The sequence below is a fragment of the Lepidochelys olivacea genome (genome assembly GCF_965140295.1).
Source record: "Lepidochelys olivacea isolate rLepOli2 genome assembly, chromosome: 9".
Lineage (NCBI taxonomy): Eukaryota > Metazoa > Chordata > Testudines > Cheloniidae > Lepidochelys > Lepidochelys olivacea.
In genome coordinates, this window is record NC_140419.1 from 78,299,249 (window position 1) to 78,313,050 (window position 13,802).

The following is a 13,802-nucleotide window of genomic DNA, read 5'->3' on the forward strand; positions in this document are numbered from 1 at the left end:
CACTGTCATCCCCATTTTATAGATGGGGAAACTGAGGCACAGAGCAGTGAAGTGACTTGCCCAAGACCACCCAGCAAGCCAGTGGAAGACCTGGGAATAGAACTCTGATCCCTGAGACCCAGTCCAGTGCTCTATCTTCTAGGCCACACTGACTCTATATCCAGCTCTCCAAAGGCTATTACTTCTCTTATTCATCTCCATCCCTCCCCATATGTGTATTTGAGGCAAATTTTACTTTGATGCCCCCATGCCATAGTTACAAGTCGGACACTAGCTAAACCACACACACATGCACACACACTCACACAGTAGGACCTTCATTTGGCCCTTCCACTTGAGGTACTGTCCCTTAGAAATATTAATATTAGGGCTTGTATCTTCTGTAGAGAAGTCACTAATCAGGACAATAGAATTGCTTACACCCAAGCAGGGCTGCTATTGTAGCCATCAGAGAGCAGAATGTTATTAACATATTATGCACTCCTCCTCTCTAGTTACACAGAGCTGGTATTTAGGCACTTGGGATTCACACCAATTCCTTTACATGCACACCATTCCTGTGCTCACATGCATGCACACCGAAGTGCCCATATATGTACACTCACATACGTCTTGAGATGCAGACACAAAGGCCCAGCCTGCTCTTGAAGCATACTTCTAGGGTTCATTGCCTGCACAACCTTTGCAAATGTCTCTCTTTGATCCTTAATAATTACTCTGTGCTAATGACTTTGTGATGTAATGAATCAAACAAGAGGAATCGGAAAGGCTGAGTGGAACTCTTAACTCTCCCATCTCAGGTCCTTCTGTCAAGATCTGTCAGCAGCTCCCCCATCTCCCCATGCTGGGAAATGTCTTGTGGGTCAACGAGGCAGTTGAGGAACACCAGTTATTCAAGACATTGTCATTCTCTGCAGTGCGCCTTCCACATGGCTCTTTTACTGGATGAGATTTCCAACACCTGCCCCCCCCCCGGACCCCCATTGCCCAGATTAAAAGAGGAAGTTCTACTCCACAGTTACCACTTCATGAGATGCAGTTCCTCTCCTTCCAGCACTGGGAGCTTTCCATCTTGGTGATGGTGGGTAAAGAAGGTGTCAGGCCAGTTTGGAACAACACTGTAGTCTTTCCCTGTCCCTGCCCCGCTGCTCATTTCATAGAATCATAGAATATCAGGGTTGGAAGGGACCTTAGGAGATCATCTCCTCTGAGGCTATATTTGGAAAATGCCAAATCTCTTGACAATCCCCTTGCATTTGGCTGTGTTCGGTACAGATTCTGCATACCTGGGTAATGTAGTTAACCTAGGAGGGGTCCTGTCACTCGAACACTCCTTTGCATTCACTGATGGAAGATGAGGATTCTGCTTCAATAGCCCCTCTATACCTGAACTAAGAACTATGGCCTGGTCCTGTAAACCCCGGGGGCTCCTTTCTGGGGCTAAATGCAGTATCAGGAGGGATAACACAAATACAAAGGAGCAAAAGAAGGTGAGAAAACAGGAGGACAAGCTGTGTGTGTAAACTGTCAACAGGTGATACAACAGAGACGCATGTGGCATAAATACCCAGATGGAGAGAGGGATGCATTCATAAATAGGGTTGGCGTGGGGAGGTGGAGGAAATGAGAGTACAGAGAAAGTCAGGGTGCTGGAGTGAGACTGGGGAGGGGACAGAGACACAAGGAGGGTTAAAGGGATTGGGGTGGGTGGGGAGCTGGATAAGGGGGCATCAAGCCATGTTGTCAGAGTGGGGATTAAATCTACAGTGATGTGTTCAGGGTGGGGCCGGACGGGAACCATTTCCCTGCAAGAGCAGTGACACCGTTATTAAAAATTCTGAGGTGACTGAAATGAAAATTGTTGTGGCTTTGCATGTCCTGTCAGTGCCACGGAACTGGGCAGGGATTGGCAGAAATTACCTGTCATTTGTGTTTTAAGAATATTTAACAATGAGGCAGCAGGCAACGGCAGGGCTGGGGTGCGGGGTGAGAAGGGGAGTCAGCATGAAAACACTGGGGAGGCTCTGGCTGGGAGAGGCCTCTGGAACAACAGGTTCCCCCATGGAGGGGCCGTGACAGGGCAGCACAGGTCCAATCTCTCCTTGACCATCCTCTCTTCTCCCACCCCTCCGCTCACACGCATGCAGGTACCAGTCACTCTAAGCTAGTCCTGCATCTCCCCTTGTGCAGAAGGAGCAGAGGTCCATCCATCTCTCTCTCATGCACGCAGAAAAGGGCCTGATGCACAGGGTAGCAGGTAGGGGGAGGAGGTTTGACTTCATCATATGGAGCTTCCTGCTTGTCCCAGCAGGGGCAATCAGCTGGAAGTGGGTCCTATCACACAAAGTTTCCCCAGTCTGCTGCCTCTCCTGCTCCAAGGCAGAGCACAGCGGTGTTCCTGGTGCATTAGCACTGCACTCTGGGCAAGGACTCTCTCAGGACAGATAGTGATGGGGCCAGTTGCCCTGCGTGGAGGGGGATTGCTCCACATTAGAAAAGTCAGCGTTTCTGCCAAGGCATGCGTGGCGGCTAGGAATCAAGCCCTGATGATGAGGAATCAGACCCAATGATGATGACGAATTTGGTATGGGTGGTACAATGTCTTCCTCAAGGATGGTATAAACTACACAGCTTATGCACACCACAAATGGTACCTTTCCCTGCTCCTCACCCTGTTAGCTGGAAATCAGAAATGGAAATGGAAATGAAAACACGTTTGCAAATGTTTGTGCTGCTAGATCAATGCAGGCGGATTAGGAAAGCCATTCGGCTGCTCAGTGCTGTTTCTGTGCCATGACCATGCTGCATGGAGGACAGCACAGTCCAATGGTTCCACTAATCTACCAGCCAAACCCCTTCATGAGTAAATCAATCTCTGCCGCGCGGATCCATGGGAGGGCCAGTTGCTCTTGATCCGTTCACTCCGAGCCACGCTTGAGTGAGTAACAAATGTCAGGTTCCCAAGGTCCATTGCTCGCTCGGGGGAACAAGGGCAGGGCTAGGAGCAGATTAGAGGCTGCTTTCAGACAGTGTAATGAGCAAGAAGTTAATCTCAAATAGAGACACATGGAGCTCCCCACACCTGCCAGGAGGAATTGCTGTTGGAAGGGATGTTAGCTCACTACCACCCTAAAGTTGGTTGGGGTAGAGATCAGCCTCTGGACACTCTCTTCCAGCCTTTTGGATGTACTGTTTTCTCTTTACATCATGGATGCTTTATAAAACTGTCTTTGTAATGCAAGTTGCACCATAACAATTAATAATGAATTACCCATATTTTAACTGGAGCTTTTTCTTCTTCTTACCTTTATTAAAATAATAGATTTCAAATATACAGAGGATCCTGATGGCCTTTGTCCATTCCGAAGGGAATTGCTCTATGACAGGAATGTTTTCTATGTATTATAGACAGTGCAGGTAGAGTTAAGGTGGCCCGACCCATCCCATTATAAGACACTGTTTTCAGCTGTTTATAACTTTGCTAAACATTAACCATTTGGGCTGAAATTTTCCATGCTGGGTGTCTGCCTTAGGCTGATTTAGTTTTGAAAACTTTCGTCCATTTGGCAGCTAATATCTCCAGCAATTATGTCTGGCGGAGTATTCTCCCCTCACAACCTCGATGAGCTGACTGCATGTTCACCATCCCCACAGAATAAATGAACAGATTCCAGTCCAGGGTTGCAGGTCTTTCCCTGTAACTGCTCCCCCTGTCTGCCAGGGGCTGCTGTGGTGCTGGGCAAAGTAACTGAGAGCAGAAAGACTATCTCTTCTGGGGGTTGGCTAGGAACAGGATGGGTAGCAGCAGAAATAAATTTGATCATGTAATTAAAGACTGTATCATAATCCATATGCACAGGGGGGCCAAAATAAGATTGCACAGCAACCTTAATTCCAGAATTTCCCAACTTTTGTGGGCTTGACTTTTAAGTCTTAGCGTTCCTTTACTGTAATTTTTGGGGTGTAATATGAATTGCACCATCATCATAGGTCGTGTCTACATTGGGAGTTTGCCCTGATTGCAGCAACCAATGGGCAGCTTCAGTGCAAATCTTAGCTTTCCTTGTCTACCCCTGAGGTTTGCACCAGTGCAATTATGATTGCTGGAATTGGGGCAAATTCCCAATGTAGACGAGGCCTGAGGATCTCAAACATGATTATTCCCATCTTACTCATGCTAAATTTTCAATATTGGGTGCTTAAAGTTAATCATCTAAATCCCTGTTTAGGTACCTAAATACTCAGCCTGATTTTCAGAAGTGCTCGGCACCCACAGCTCTCATTGACGTCAGTAGGAGTTGTGGATGCTCAGCACCTCGGAAAATTAGGCCATTTATTGGGCTGCCCAAAGAAGGATAAAAGGGTGGGAATTCCAAAAACACCTCAAGGCTGGTCTACATGGCAACTTAGTGCACAGCAAGTGCATAGTGTGTATGTACAGTGCACTAGCTTGCCGCGCATTAAAACATTGTGTGTCCCCTGAGCCAGCTTGTGGGCAGCACTCTAATGCAGTGTAGATCTACATCCTGGCTTGCTGTGCACTAGGTCTCAATGTAGAGAAGCCCTCAGTGATTTAGGAGCACAAGTTCCATGTCACTGAGGCAGTTTTGAAAATCACACCCTAAATGTCTAACTTTATACATCCAATTTCAAATATTTTGGCCTATGTGACTAGAAGAAGCTTCCATTTTCCTCTCTGTAAGGAAGAAAGTTGCATGTTACCGAAACCAATCACTTAAATTTCACAAGCCACCGATTAGGTAGGAGAGTACACTGATCTTTTTACAAATGGGGAAACTGCGGTGCAGGAAGGTGAAGTGACTTGCCCCGGTCACGTAGCAAATCTGACCGAGTCAAAAATGGAAGCTAGAAGTCGTGACTCCCAGTGCCTCTGTTTTAACTGCTAGACAACTCTCCCCTTGTGGAATCAGAAGTCCTGATTCCCACTTCCTGCTCCAACCACTAGGTACACTTCCTGTGATGGACTCTGGCAAGATGATTCAAGTCATCTGATTTCCTAATGTACATGGACATTGTGCTCTGCACAGATGTAATCTTACAAAAAGAGAAAGTTCATGTGCCCATTACGCTTTGTTGTTCATTTCCATCTTATAACTAAAATTGTAACCACCTCAATGCATAACATTTATCAGGGCAAATGATTAACTTTGTCCCTTAAGTTCACTTCAGGACATCAACTACTCCCAGTCAGTCATTAACCCCAGACAATTATTACTTATGTAATGGCCCTTCCATCTTGCCTTTCAGCCTCAAAATTCCTCACACTACCCCCTCTCCTTGGAAGCAGAGAATAATCACCCACTAATACACTCTGCCTGGTGTAGCCATATCTATCTATCTATCTATCTATCTATCTATCTATCTATCTATCTATCTATCTATCTATCTATCTATCTATCTATCTATCAAACAACTTTTAAGGGGCCTTAATATCATCCCAGCCATTCTCAGGAAATGCACCAAGTGTTAAAAGCTTAATGGATAGCAGTGGAACTGATTTAAGTGAGTCGTCTGCAGACCAGATACAACGTGCGGGCGCGGGAATCAGGGAGAGCAAGAGAACAACAATTTAGAGGGATATGGAGATACTGCCTCTGGAGCAGGTAATGAGTAAGAATGAACACATTGAAACACCAGGCTGCTTCCAGAACACTGCTGTGGTTCACGCTCTGGAACCCACTTTAATTTTATGTTGTAGTTACCTGTCCCATCCTCAAATAAAACAAAGATTTAGAAGGGAATGTTCAATTAAACAGGCTGCCTGGTTCTCTAAGATCAGTGCTCTCTTGCTCTCATTCTCCTCACTCACAGCAGAACTTAGCACTGCAGTTAAACCTTTGCATGCAAATCTGGCCACACGAATAGATCCCCGGAGGGATGGTATCTACAGGGTGCTAGACATAGCCTGATGAGGTATGTGCTACAGAGCTGCACAATCTCACTTTCTGATGCGGTCAGGTTTTTCGTGGTAACTCAGTGACCTTGTTACAATCACACACCCTGTTTTAGCCCCCCAGATCTAGCATTCAGGAAAAGAAAGGTTAGTACAGCAAGGGAGGTTATCGTAAATGACAAAGAAGGGAAGGTGGTCCAGGTGCCTTCCTGGGACCTGGACAGTTATTTGTTTGGACAAGGACAGAGGTACCAAACGGCAGTGTAAGGAGGTCTACATCTTGTAGATGACAGAGTGAAGTGTGGGAGGATGATGGCTGGTGCTTCAGTGCTATGGTGTCAGGTGTATTAGAAAATGCTGATAGGGAGATAGATGGACAGAGAAAGAGAGAGATGATGGATTGATGGTATGAGAGATTTTCAGACAATAAGGGTAAATGTTATGCAGAGGCTGGGAATGGGATCCTAGGAGAACTGCAAGATAATGAGCCAATTACAATGTTTGGCTTGCTCCTTGGATTCTCCTTTGGACCCCCTTTCCATCTACCTCACCCCTGCATGAAAGCTTCCCTGTGCCAAAGATGTGACTCTCTAGGGAGTCATTTAATGCTGCTCTGAGTCCTAGCTCCACCAGGAGAGACACATACCTTCTTCCTCCTTCCAGCTGGACATCACCCAGCCTGGAATGCATACAGTGGTCCCTATTGGCCTAGACCCTGTAAATCCATATTCAGAACAAGAGTCATACATTTGTTTCAGGCCTCATGATGTCACAATGTCCTGCCTTTATCTCATGATGCTGTAGCCGTTTGTGACATTGCGATGGCATCACATGAAGATGCAGGTGGAAGGACCCGGTTGTTTGGTATCTTGGGTTAAAACCAGTAGGTGGCAAAATGCAGAGGAAGGCTTGCACAGAGTGAGTCTAGTCTGGCTATATTGCTAAGAATTCAGAGGAAGATGGCCTATTCTCACCCAGCCCCTTTGGGTGTTCCAGCTGGAGAAGACTGGGCAACATTTAATTGTGCAGTAACAGACCTCACTGGGTATATTTCCCAGGCTGTCACCTTTGACATAGACTTATAGGGACCAGTTTCCCTCCCCACACACCCATTCTTCTCCTTCTGAATTAGTTACTACAAACTAAATGTGCCAAAAAGACACCCCGTCACCAGTCTATGTGCATTCTGCAGAGCTCCTCCTTCTCATGCTGCCAGTGCAGGGAGGGTTAACATTTCGGTTCCCCTAGAGGCTATGCTCCAGTTGACAATATCATCAGCTTTTGACAGAGTTAATGGGGGATCAGGTGCATGAGACAGCCTGTAATACCCTGGAGAGCGATGAGTTGTGTCCGGAAGAGCCAGACCTCAGATATGTGCCATAATTGTTCAGGACCTGATGGCTTCCTGACCCATCTCCTCCTAATAAACCATTAGCTGCCTCTCCAGTGAGGAATCTTCTCTCCTCCTTTTGCATGAACCTTTCTTTCCCTTCTCTCTCCTTGGTTTTTTCTTGCTCTGTTTATCTTTTCTAGCTGTACACTCTGCATTCATTTCCGTTAGACTTTCTTCTCTTCCACTCTCTTGCTTTGACCCTCCCCAGGGACTCCGGCTCTCCACCGCCTTTGGAAGTGTGTGTGTGTGTCTTTTGGATAATTACATTTATTTCAGAAGTAGGAATAGTGATAAGCAAATGACACCCCTCTCATTTCCCTAGCATCATCTTCCCCCTCTCCCCTTTTCCGCCCTCCAGCCCTTTTTACATGTTGGGAAATTTTTCAATATATATTCAAATCACTGTGGTTACCAGGGAGCTTAAGGCTGCCGTCCGCTGCTCGTACAACACACATACCCTTGTCACTTGTAGCCATCAACTGGGACATGAGTGCCAAGCGGAAGAGATGCTCTGTAGGATCCCTTTGATCTCTTCAGTGCCAAACATGGGTTGGAATAGACTGTACCAGAGCTACCCATCTGGATGGAAGATGCATATTGATGAGCCTCACTTGCGGATTCTCTTTAGGGCTAGCACAGATGGCCTATGCCTCTGCAGTTAGTGCACTGACCCACCAAGTGTCAAATCCAAGTTTGCTTCCCAGCACAGGTGACTCATTCCTCCAGTGGAAGGAGATGGGATGTGGCTCTTGTTGCTCTCTGGCTAACAGAGAAGCTGTATTAGTCCAGAAGACCTTTCCAGCTCTTCTCTGCTGCCCAGTGTGTCTCCAGAAAGAACTCAAATGTCCTCTGTGCTTTCAATCTAAGAGATAGCCTTTTTGTTGCCATGTGACCAAAGTCAGTTGGAAATTTCCCTGTAACCCCAGTTCAGAGATTTGCAAAGATCTATACCTTGTGTTACAGCACTTGCTCCCTGGGACCTTGCCTACCTATTTGAAAAAGGGAGAAGGACGTGCAGAATCAGAACTGATTTCCCATGGCCCCGTGGAATGGACTCCCAGTGCAAGCCTTGGGAGAAGAAAAAGAACCAGAACTGGAATTCTGTGCCCACCTGACATGGGCAGTGGGGTAGCTTGTAGGAGGAGACTGGAGAACAGAGCAGGGCAAATGAGGAAAAATAATTTCTGCAAATTTGTTCATAATCGGAAGTGAATTTGGATTTGACTATGGTGGCAGCTCTTTCATGATCGTTTTCCACTGGTATTTGAGTGCATGAGCTTACTAGTGCACATAGCTGCAAAGAGTGAATCTTTATTCCAAATGCTCAGCTACTTGCCAGATGTAAATATCAAATGCAACTTTTAGGATAACTAATCAAGACCCTGTGAACTGTGAATAGTGAATATGGTATTCTTTTCTGTTGTTATTATTATTTGGTATTTGTATTCTGCTGATGTGAGTGTTGGACATAAGAAGGCATACTCTCTGGCTCAAAGTTTAGTCACAGAAGCCTTCCAATCAAGGACATGCCATATATAACCAACTAAAACAGCACAGATTGTGAATATGTATAACCAATTGTTTGTGAATGAGCCAAAAATTATTCACTCAGGAAATTCCCAGACAATTTCATGCAACAAAATGAATGCCTCTGATGATTCCACAGTCTGCTCAGGGGAAATTGGGGAAAAGAAAGAAAGAAATTTGTAGCATAAATGATTTGCTCATCTCTGTAGGAGAAGGGTCAGACGAGGATTTCTTTGCCTGCCTGGAATGGTTTCTGGGTGCTGCCCTGAGGATTTCTGAGTCCAGCTGGAGTAGATTAGTAATAACAATAGTGCTTATTAGTGCTCTACATTAGCAGATCTCAAGGGTTGTGAAAAGGAGGTTGGTATCATTATCCCCATATTCTAGAAGGGGAAGTCACGGCACAAAAGAGGAAGTGACTTGTCCAAGGTCACCCAGCAAGTCAGTAACAGAGTCTGGCATAGAACCCAGAACTCTATCCAATGCACTATTCTGCCTTTGGTCTAGCACAGTGGTTCTGGCGGACCCCAAACTGGAGGCAAAAGGGAAACTCAGCCTACCTGGGTTGGGGCCCTTCCATCATGCAAGAAAAAGCAATGACACAAAATCCCTTGGCTGAGATCTCCATCTCCTTGCTAAAGAAGCTCATTCCCAAATCCAATAAAGTTGAGGGAACATTTTACGGGCCCCTCCGGAGCAACTTTAAATAAACTGCGAGTGACTTTTTATGATATTTGAAACTTTTAACCCATGTTGTTGGGACATGACTCTGCAAACCCACTCCACTCAGCGGCTTTTACGGGGCTTCCAAACATACAGTCCCCAGACATACTGTCCTCTCATGACAGATGGGTAGTAACAAGTCAGGGGGAAAGAATTTGGATAAAAATCAGACACATTTGCACCTGAATAATCTCTCCCCCGATGTCTTTTCGCCTCCCTTCCTCCCTCCTCATCTGTCTCCCTGTTTACTCAGGGAAGTCAAACTCAGATGCAGCCTCTGGTGCTCAGAAGGTCTTTGTTTTTTATACAACTTCCACACTCAGGTGCTAAAGGCACGGAGACCAGAGGATGCCGCCAAGACCACAGAATGAGCCAAGCATCATCGCTGACTGGAGCCCTGGATGACCCATGTGGCTTGCGGATCAGATGATTTCCAAATGGACGTAGCTGCAGAAATTCATTAACTCTGCACTTTGTGTCTCATACTGCAGATTCTTATTGTACTAGCAGCTGCTGTTGGAATTTCATGCCTGTCAACATTTCCTTGCTCCTCTCCATTTCGGACTGTGACCTGGTGGAGTGAGGTTGCCTGTGACTATTTTATTAACCTGTAGGCACTTTGAGACCATGGAGACGTGATCTTAAATGACATCACGTTAGGAAGTTCCACCCCCAACTCCACCTTGTTTGGCCCTGTGACCAATCTAGCTGATCTATAGCATCCATCATCATAGTACCCAAGTACATAGAGGTCCTGCTGCCAGGCACTGTACCTTGAGTAACAGAAATCTTTCAATGAAGTTGCAATGGATTGAAATCATTTCTCAACTAACTGTCTCCTGGTGTATGTGGCAGAATGTATATGCTGATTGTGAAAAAGCACCAGCCTCAGCGCAAGGGCTACTGGGAGCTTTTCCCACCACTTCCTATCCACAAAATACTGTGCACTGAACATCACTTCTAAACGGAATGCATATCCTCTAGGAGAGATGTAACAGTGATGTGGGACCCAAACTCTCTGAGGCTCATCACAGTATCTGAACCTCTTGGATCAGCAATGCTAGACTGGCAGTCTTGTGGGGCACGTAGTTCTCAGGAGATTTCCGGATCTTCATGTTGGGGCAGATCTACCACCTGGTCCACCTTTCTCACAGCATTGCAGCATTTCTTGGAATCAGCCCCACATGAGCCAGGAAATGGAGAACAGGCAGCAGCAAAATGGAGCGCTAACAAGGTAATAAGTTTTCTGTCTTTCCTGCATATTAGCAGCAGTTTGAGGCTAAGAGGCCATTTGAGTTTTGGGTGAAGGGATGGGTTGGGTCTGTCCTTATCTGAGTGGGGTTTCCCTTCACTATTTCTGCTGCTTCAGTTACCTGAAACATGCACCCCTTTGTAGCCTATTCCCATCTCTGTTCCCCGGCTCTCTGAGAGGCAGTCCTCATTGGTGCACTCCCTAACACCTTCACATCCTTAGCAATTCTTCTTTTGTTTTTGCCCCCTCATAACTTTAAACTTTTACAGCATTTGTCGTCCCTGACAGCTGTGATATATTAGCTACAAACTCCCATTGTGTTCTGCCACTGCACAACAATAGATACTCCTGTCTGTTTATACAGGTTTGAGTTTGTCCGTGTAAATACAGTGTGGAGGAAACAGTAGACCATGTATTGTACGCTGACAGCTGAAAGATTAAGGGAATCCATTAACTAAACCAACTGCCTGGAAATCTTATGCAGAGCATACACCTGAAAGCCATTATTGCTATCCTGTCATACTACTTTATCTCTTTATTTAGGAACAGAGGGGGTTTTTTTGGTTTAATAATGTAAACTTGTTCTTGAGTAACAGAGAAGCCCTTGATTAAGTATCTAAGTATCCCTGCTGAAGAATTTATGAACTCTGAGCCAGCACTGTCCTTGCCAGAGCCCATGGAGTGAAAGGAGAGTGTGGGGAGGGGGCATTAGCCTGTCGCTAGATTTGTGCTGTGAATGGCCTTGGATCAGATTTCCTTGCAACAAACTGTTTGCCATTGCTCTCACAGACGATTCTGTCCCACTTAAATATCTGGCTGCTCTTAACCTTTTTGCGCCTGAATTCGCTCTGTTGTTGGAGCATTGCTCCTCTCCCTCCCCCGAGTCCTTGGTTGTTGGAGCATTGCTCCTCTCCCTCCCCCGAGTCCTTCTCTCTTATAGGAGCAACCCAGCCTCGAGTTTTCAACTGCTGCATGCAGTTATGTTCGGCTTTCCGGCACTGCTGGATGCTGTCAGATCTCTAGCCTGTTCACAAAAGCCTGCAGAACCCCTAACATCACAGAGGCGCTGGATGCGCAGTACAGGCCCGTTCAGCTCTTCCAGCTAACTCACAATGCTTTCCCTCAGCTTCCTTAACTTGGCTAGGGCAGGGACTGGATAGTCTAAACAGAAAGACTCACATAAGGCTGGACAGGAAAGGGAGGGTTTATAGATCCACTAGCCAGAAGGGAGCTCTGAGTTTCAAGGGTCATAAGCAAAAGTCCCAAGACAATTGTTAGCACAAGTGGCAGTGTTGCAGGAACCCTTTCTCTAGTAATTTTAAAGTTAGGAATCACATCTATCTGGCCCTTGTCACTGCAGTATCTGAGACCCATGGTGGCATCATGATTGCTCAGATAATAGACCTCTTAATTTAAAAGTGTTTAGGAGTTTGAACATCTTATCAATATGCAGATCTGCATTCTGACCTAGCAGCCAAAGAAAGGGGCACCTTCAGCCCCAGTGATCAACTACACGAGTTTGAAGAACACTGGGCTCCATCTACTTAACTAAGGAATAAGGCCAGAGTTCCTTCTCCCATCCTCCTCCCACTTGAATCTTCCCTCCCCCCACCCCAGCTTTCAGACTTCCCCTCCCTGCCTTGTCTGTGTTGTCTCCCCATTGGTAATAAAGTATTGCTTTATTTGATTTTATAGTTTAATGTTAAGGTTGTTAAAATGGTCTTGGCACAGGCAAGTTAATGATATGCTGTGTGTTACAGCTGGCCATTTTAAGTTTAAAATGTTCTTTTTCTGTTTTTATTTTTGCATTGTGATGTTTGCATTGAAAAGTAAAAATAATAACGACCAAAATGTGCAGATCTGCCTGAGTTCAAAGTGTCCTGCAAATCAGGCTTCAATTGATGGAAGATATTGTTTCTTCAGTACAAAAGTTAGAAGACCAAGAAATCCTGTACATTTTAAGTGCAAATATCACCATTGACAGGGTCTGTATTCAGGTTTTTGATGTGATACGTGAGTGATGAAGTCTCTGCCAAATGCAGAGTAAAGTTTCAATGCTTGGTATTGTCAGGGCAACACCCCAGATTCCTCAGCTAGCTCCGTTCTAGACAGATAGTAACCATGGTACCTGCTTTCCTAATTTGGCTCAGGCCATTGGGACACTCAATAAATACAATGCTTTAAAATGCCTAATATTGATTTGATAGCTTATAGCCCGGTGTGTAATTCACATTCAGTGCTGTCTCCACTCTGAATCCATCGCTGCGATGCTGGGGAGAGAGGAACTTGGAAAGATATTTTTAATCGGTAGTGCAGCTGCTGTAATGCAAACTCCCATTGCTCACCAGAGCCAGGATATTTTCATCTCTCTTTTCTTTCTTTCTTTTTTAATAAATACCCACAGGGTCTGTCTAGCTTCTGAACTAATCACTTCACTTGTAAAATGTCAGTGTAACAAAAAAGGCTGCTTGTGAGCTGTGGGAGAGCCAAGAGCAATGGAGGGTCTGGAAGTGCTAAAGTGGGTGTGTGTTTGTCAGAGTGCCTAGCCAGTGGCCTAGTTGTTCGTGTTATGGGAGAAACTTCTCTCAGGCTCTCACTCCCTGGGCTTGGATTCTTCACCATGTAGTGATCTGCTCTGCTTTGTGCTGTAGCGTGGGATACCCGGGTGTAGCCATTAAAGCAGCTGGGGCCTATTGATTACTGGACTGCCCCTGGGAGTGGGGAGAGAGAGGTTCTTCTCCTGGCTTCCAAACCTCACAAAATCTGGGGCTGCTCTAGGGTCAGGGAGAGTATACTGCATTATGAAGAAACCTCAGCACATGTGAGATTTGAATACAGCCGCCAGCAAAAGCCTAACACAGAGAAAGAAAACCTGAGATCCTTTCCCTGATGGGATGTCACAGAGGCCTGTTGGGAGTCATGGAGGAGCAGGGGGGTGGGAAAGATGTCCCAGGGGAACTTAGGATGAGGGTATGGGAAGGCTCTGGTCGGGG